Source organism: Tasmannia lanceolata, unplaced genomic scaffold (genome assembly GCF_043159265.1).
Source record: "Tasmannia lanceolata isolate RefF3 unplaced genomic scaffold, GAP_Taslan_0.1 ptg000054l, whole genome shotgun sequence".
Classification (NCBI taxonomy): Eukaryota; Viridiplantae; Streptophyta; class Magnoliopsida; order Canellales; family Winteraceae; genus Tasmannia; species Tasmannia lanceolata.
This window is the reverse complement of record NW_027518731.1, coordinates 2,156,888-2,163,438: the sequence shown is the minus strand read 5'-3', so window position 1 is coordinate 2,163,438 and position 6,551 is coordinate 2,156,888.

Here is a 6,551-nt window from a genome sequence, read left to right as displayed (position 1 = left end):
CCTCGATACAAACTCTAGCGTATAGTTTGATTTCTTCTTCAACAGTAATGAAATTGCTTCTTATAGTCCACCTTTCCTTCTCTACAAATCGACATAAATACAAAGAACTATATATACCCCCATGACACTGCTTGAGAACCTGTCTCTAATCTGCTGGCAAGCCTAAAGCCAAACCAAGCTTTCTTCTACTAAAGGAAACTGCTGTAAATATGTTTCTAAAATGTTCGTGCAAATCTTAAGAAATATCATCAATGAAGTCTAAGAAAGTAACAGTCAAATAGCTTAAGCTCTCAAGCAAATCCAAAACATGAAGTCTATGGATGAACTCTAAGGAACCCAGTTCACAACTCAGCTCACTTCATTCAATGACATTATATGGTTCCTGCGAAGAAGACTTGTGGCTAAAGCTTCAGCCGATCTTTTGGGGAGACCGTAAATAAGAGGATTAACCATAGCCTTAAAGACAATCAAGTCAGACTCTGGTTTTTAATGAATAATCTTTAATTTCTCTCAGACAAGTTGGGTTGTTTAAATCCAAGGAGAAGGATCTCAAGAGACTAGAAAGTTAGTATTTTTTTGGGATTTTCAAATCGTTTTGTTTACACGCAGTTCATATTCATCTCTTGGAACTTCTTTAAGCCCCTCCAAATTAAAACAAACCAACCTTCAAGGTGAACCAATTGGATCAATGGACATGATCACAAGTAGGTCCCCAAAAGAATGACCCCAACTCATCAATTTTTTGCACAATATGACTTGCTACACAATTTTGCGGAAAGATATTTGCCAGCTCAGTTTTTTTAGAAGAGAACAGCCACGAAGCAGTAGATTTTGTCTTATTCATTTAATTCATCTGAGGTGTCTGTTCTCTCCTGAAAAAGTGAGAAAATGTGAGCTGCAAAAAGCCTTGTTTTGCAAAATTGCTTAGGTGTGTATAGGCAATTTGGCACAAAGAGAGAAGAGCCACTTTATAGCTGAATTTGTCTTATTTAATTCATATGAGATGGCACTTCTCTCTACAGAGAAAGAATTGCAAAATTGCTTTCGTATAATTGCCTACTCTCCCTAAAAAAATGATAGAAGGGCGCTCTTCCAAAAACTCAGCTGCAAGGCCACTGCAATCTGCAATTAAATCCCTCTAGTGTATTTATGACTACCTTGGTTTGGGTTAGGGTTGGGAATAACCAACCCAATTTAATTTCGGGTTGGGTGAGGCCTTGGCAACCTGACCCAACCCGAACCCGCCTCTGTCTTCTAATGTTATCGTGTTTTTTTTCTTAGGAATATGTTTTTTGCATGTATTTTTCTGTCTGGCCCATGGTGGATCTGAACCCAACCCGACTGTCTTCTAATGTTATCGTGTTTTTTTTCTTAGGAATATGTTTTTTGCATGTATTTTTCTGTCTGGCCCATGGTGGATCTGAACCCAACCCGACTGTCTTCTAATGTTATCGTGTTTTTTTTCTTAGGAATATGTTTTTTGCATGTATTTTTCTGTCTGGCCCATGGTGGACCTGAACCCAACCCGACTCAACCTGACCCGATTTCTAAAAAACAAGTTAGATGGGTTAGGTTAGGGTTGAGAAATTTAGAGGCAGGTTGGGTTAGGGTTGACCGTCCTCGACCCAAAGTTTTGGGTTGGGAAGGGTTAGTGTTGAGGGAATGCTATTTCAGATTTGGTTAGGGTTGGCCTCAACCTGATCCTACGCAACCCGAGTTGCACCCCTATACACAATCTCTGCCCATTTTTTTCTTAACAAGAACCCTTGGTGGGGCCCACTTTGAACAAGGTAGGAGGCCTCACCTCCGCCTTGTTTGTTCGAAGACCCAGCCCATTCATTTGTTGGGCCTCAACTTAAATAAGCCTTGCCCTAAAAATCATCTCCTATGATGATTCTAACTCTTCGATTACGATAAGCTAAGAATTATATAGTGTGGTCCATCTACGAATCTTAGGGTTAGGATCATCCAATTGATGTTAGTTATTGGATGATTTAAAGGCTACTAGCAATCAAAACAGTATGCTGCCATCGATCATTAGACCTAGCACCACTTGCTAATCTTAGATGATTTAAAGGCTTTTGCAAGGCCACCACAAAGGTAAGTTTCTAACATATATAAAACTTTTATTAGATACTCTATAAACCATTTGTACTCAAATACATTCTAATTGTAATAGAAATTTCAGTGCAACAAAATACAATGAGTAAAATACATACACACAACAACCATTAAAAAATAAAAGAAAAACATACACACAACTAGGTAAAATAATCCAAGATATCAGTGGCATGGCCGGTTCTTATCAGTGGTCTAGATCATTAACGTGCGGGCAGGCCCCACCTACAAACATGGCATAATTCTAGTTATTGTAACAATATAACAATCTTCTACTAGTTATCATTTCAGGTTCGAATTCGACAGGGCCGGGAAGTGGGCTCAAATCGAGTATAGCCGTCCAAATTGGCCAGGAAGTGAAATTTCTTGGACGAATTGGTCTTCTTAACTCCAACAATAAAGAAAAGAGAGGGGGAACACAAGGAGCATATACAATTGCCATCCATCCTCCCAATCTTTTATAAAGAGCGATCGACAATAGAGAAGAAATGGCGAGAGTAATGAAGAGGAAGCCCACACGACCAGCAAAATGAATGGCCCATATTAAATGAGGGAAAGAGAAGTAAGTAGTGAAAGCACACAAGGAGATGAGGATGAAGAGAAAGGTGAGATTGATGAGGATGGGATGCTCTGTAGCTTCATGTTGTTGGACAAGTGAAATTAAGGTAGTTGGAAAGGAGAGGGCGAAAGCAAAAATGGCTTCGGCCATCCTTTTATCTCCAAAAGTACTCTTCCTCCCACCTGATGATGCCGAAATCCGCTCTACACGATCTAGTAGTGATAGAGTTGTTCCTGTAAGCAACTTGGACTCACAGAAATATATTAATAGTACCAGAATTATGATACTGTTGGGGGTAAAATCGGCACTTACCATGAATGAACGACACGTGGCATTTCCGACTATATAGAAACCGACTGTATGAATTAAAACGGACCTTATCTCGTCCGAATAAGTAGCGACGTCCAAATTGGGAAACCGCCCCTTAAAGAGGGGATACATCTTAAGGCGGTGGCCTTCCAAACACAGGAGCCCCATTCATAGTAACTTACTTGTTAAGGGAAGTAGGATATCTATTAAAAATAGATATAAAACTTATCTCCCCGGGAAGTCGACCAATTAGGAAAGACTCCTAAAACAGTAAGATTCTAACTATTCTGGACTCTACTCTCTATAAAAAGGGACCCTTACTTCTTAATGGAACGACGTTAGACTTGATCCTCAAAGAAGGGGTACGTAGGCAGTTTGGGAAGACCAAGTTCAATCACAATCCTTCTTCATCAAATGTTGTTGGTAACACTTCTGAACTTCATCTCCTTCCCTTCAATTCACTTGTGATTCCGATTTCTAGCTTAAATATTGTAGTATCATAATTCTGGTACTATTAATATCTTTCTCTGAGCGCAAGTTGCTTACGGGAACAACTGTATCACTACTAGATCGTGTAGAGTGGATTTCGGCATCATTAGATTGGCGCCATCCGTGGGACACCATGAGCAATTTGAGATCAAAAGCCTCGAAATCCGTCACTGCCAACCCACAAGGCGAAGGAGTAATAACCAAGAGTCAAACACAGGCCATAATCCCCGAAAATCCTATTCCGGAGGAGGTGCCTACCAACGAAGATACTACTCCAGTCACTATGACCATGTTCAATGAACTTGCATCGCAAACAGGGAACGTTTTAGTCGCCCTTAAGGAAACATTGAGACGTTTACCGCCTCCCCCACTGATGATTCAAAACGTCAATGTTCCTCCACTAATCGCGGAAGTAAGGAATCCGCCTTTTGAGGAAGAACAAGATGAATCGCCTGAGGGCAGAAACCCTCGCAGTAGAAGGCCAGTGAATCACCGACCTTGCGCCTACCAACGAAGTAAGAAATATTTTGAGTGTAATTTAGTAAAAGGATTTCGGATCATGACTATCCATCGGATTTTTTCCCATGTCTTGATCACGATCCAAAATTTTTCGGATCTTACGAAGAGGATTCATAATATGTCCATGGATCCTTCTCATGTGCCTAGATCCATTTTATTAAGGTTCGGATTCGGACCGTCTAGGTCCATTGACACCCCCAACAACGTCTCTCTTTCCCACCCGTTTAGGAAACAGTTCCCAACTCATTTGTATTGCAAAGCTTAAAAATTGTCTCTAAACTCAATGATATAATTGTTGAAATTACAAAAAATATCTTCTACAACGAGGAACCCAAAAAAAAAAAAAACACAAAAGCGATTTTAAAAATCATTGCCATACACACCCTAAATTTACAAACATTTATTATCCTTTGTGATAAGCAGTTTGTGTACTTCTGGTGCTTTTGTTTCAAATCAATTTAATTTTGAATCTGGTGAGGATGATCTGCTTGGACTTTTCAGCCCTTATTCCAAAATGATGTCTTGATAATATTAGGATTTCATCACATTGTGGCTTCTTTTTGTAGGTTATTGTGTCTTTCATGATCATCCTTCTCCAACAAGTCCTGATTTGTCCTTAAAGTGGTTAGGCTCCTTTATGTAGTTATGATGTGATATCAGTCACTACTTCAAGGTCTCAATCCAACAATTTTTACACATTATAGCCCTCTTCGCTAAATCACCCACTTTCACATTAATGATAAAGATGAATTACATCCTTCCATACTGCATAGCCAATAAACTTATATCCTATAAACATAAAATAGATTTTCAATTAAATGATCTCTTTGCTAAACTTCATCATGTAGAAGTTCTATGCCAAATTTGTGTAATGTTTGTACTGTGATCTTAGTCATATTCAATAATATGTGCATAGGGAATATTATTTTCATATACTGATTAACATCACTGATGTGAACAGACCAATCTTTCATCAGCTCGACTGAATTAGGAATGCGAGGTCGGAGCATTAATCGAAAGTGCTGTGCACACTTTTTTATGCAAAGTTCCTGCTGATGATCATGACCTAAGGACAATATTGCTTCTGATTTCAAAGTTCTGTTGTGTTTTACGGCGTTGGGTTTATCTGTGTTTCGTCTTAAATCTTTTGAACTGCTGTGTATTTCATGAATTTTTTATGTTCACATGTAGATAGTCTTACAACATTTGGACTGCAATGTATTTCTTGAATTGGTTATGTTCACATGTAGATAGAATGATGTGGAAAGCTTTTAGATTTTCTTCAGAACCTCATGTAGTGCAGTAATATGATGCATGTGTTTTTTTTTCCTGTAATGATAATGTTGGATTACCTTCTGCAGATGCTTCGGAGACATGAACATACCTGTGTAATGAACTTTTCATCTTTGGGAATGAGCAGTTGTTAACATCTATAACTGTTTGCAGAGCACAGTTGTTCTCCGTCACCTCTTTTCTTTTTCGCCCCGTGCGTAGCACGGGGTTTCTTACTAGTTATTATTATTATATATAAGTAAAGCTGAATGTCGCACAACGTGGTGCTACCACGTGTCACCCACTTATACAAGCAACTTCTGTGTATAGCCTCTTTTAAGGGAAAGGGTAATATACACTAATCTTCTGTGTAGAGAAGAGACGTAATTAAAAATGTTAAGTCTCTCTCTCCCTATTTTAGGAGCTAAATTGTAGGGATTCTAGTTTTTGGGCAACTCTCTCTCCCCTTCTCTCTAATATTATGGTCTTTAAATAGTGGTGCCATGTGGCACCCCTTATGTATTCCAATCTAAGCTGTCCAATTAAATGTCAAAAAACCCAACTCTCTTGAAATATTGGAAGGGAAATCAAAAAACACTAAAACTGATTAAATCGGTTGGAGGGGGGGGGGGGGGTAAATTTACCATTTTAAAATTTTTAACGGAGAAAATTGAAGTTCGTGAGTTTTAGGGACCCTTTAGCAAATATTTTCTAGAAGTAGAACTATTCAGCTAATATGCTTTTCTTAGGGACTGATAAGCAATTATTTTGCCATGTAGGGACTAATCAGCAAAAAAAAAAAAAAAAGGTCTTTTAAAAGAGACAATTCTAATTTTACTAGGACCCTTAATCTTAGTTGCTTGACTTAGCATCCAAGCACAATATTAATCTAACGGTGGGATCTCTCACATTAGAATTTCCACCAACCTAGAAATCTCTCCCCTCTAGAAACGTGTGAAGGAGGAATCCCCAATCTCTTTTCTGATTTCAATGTATTTGTAGATTTGGAAAAGTAGGAAAAAATCCCTACAAAATAGCGGCTAATGCTAAATTATCTCCCCAATCCCACAAAAATTAGGTTACACCAAAATATATCCCATTACTCTCTCTCTCTCTCTCTCTCTCTCTCTCTCTCTCTCTCATTATAATGGATTCTGCTAGCTCTATTGATATTCTCTTCTCTGTAGAAAAAAATCTTTTTTATCCAGTAGGAAGAAGATTGGTTGATATTCTTTTTCTATAATTTTTACTTTCGGTTTTGGTGTCTAAGATTAGAGAGAAATAG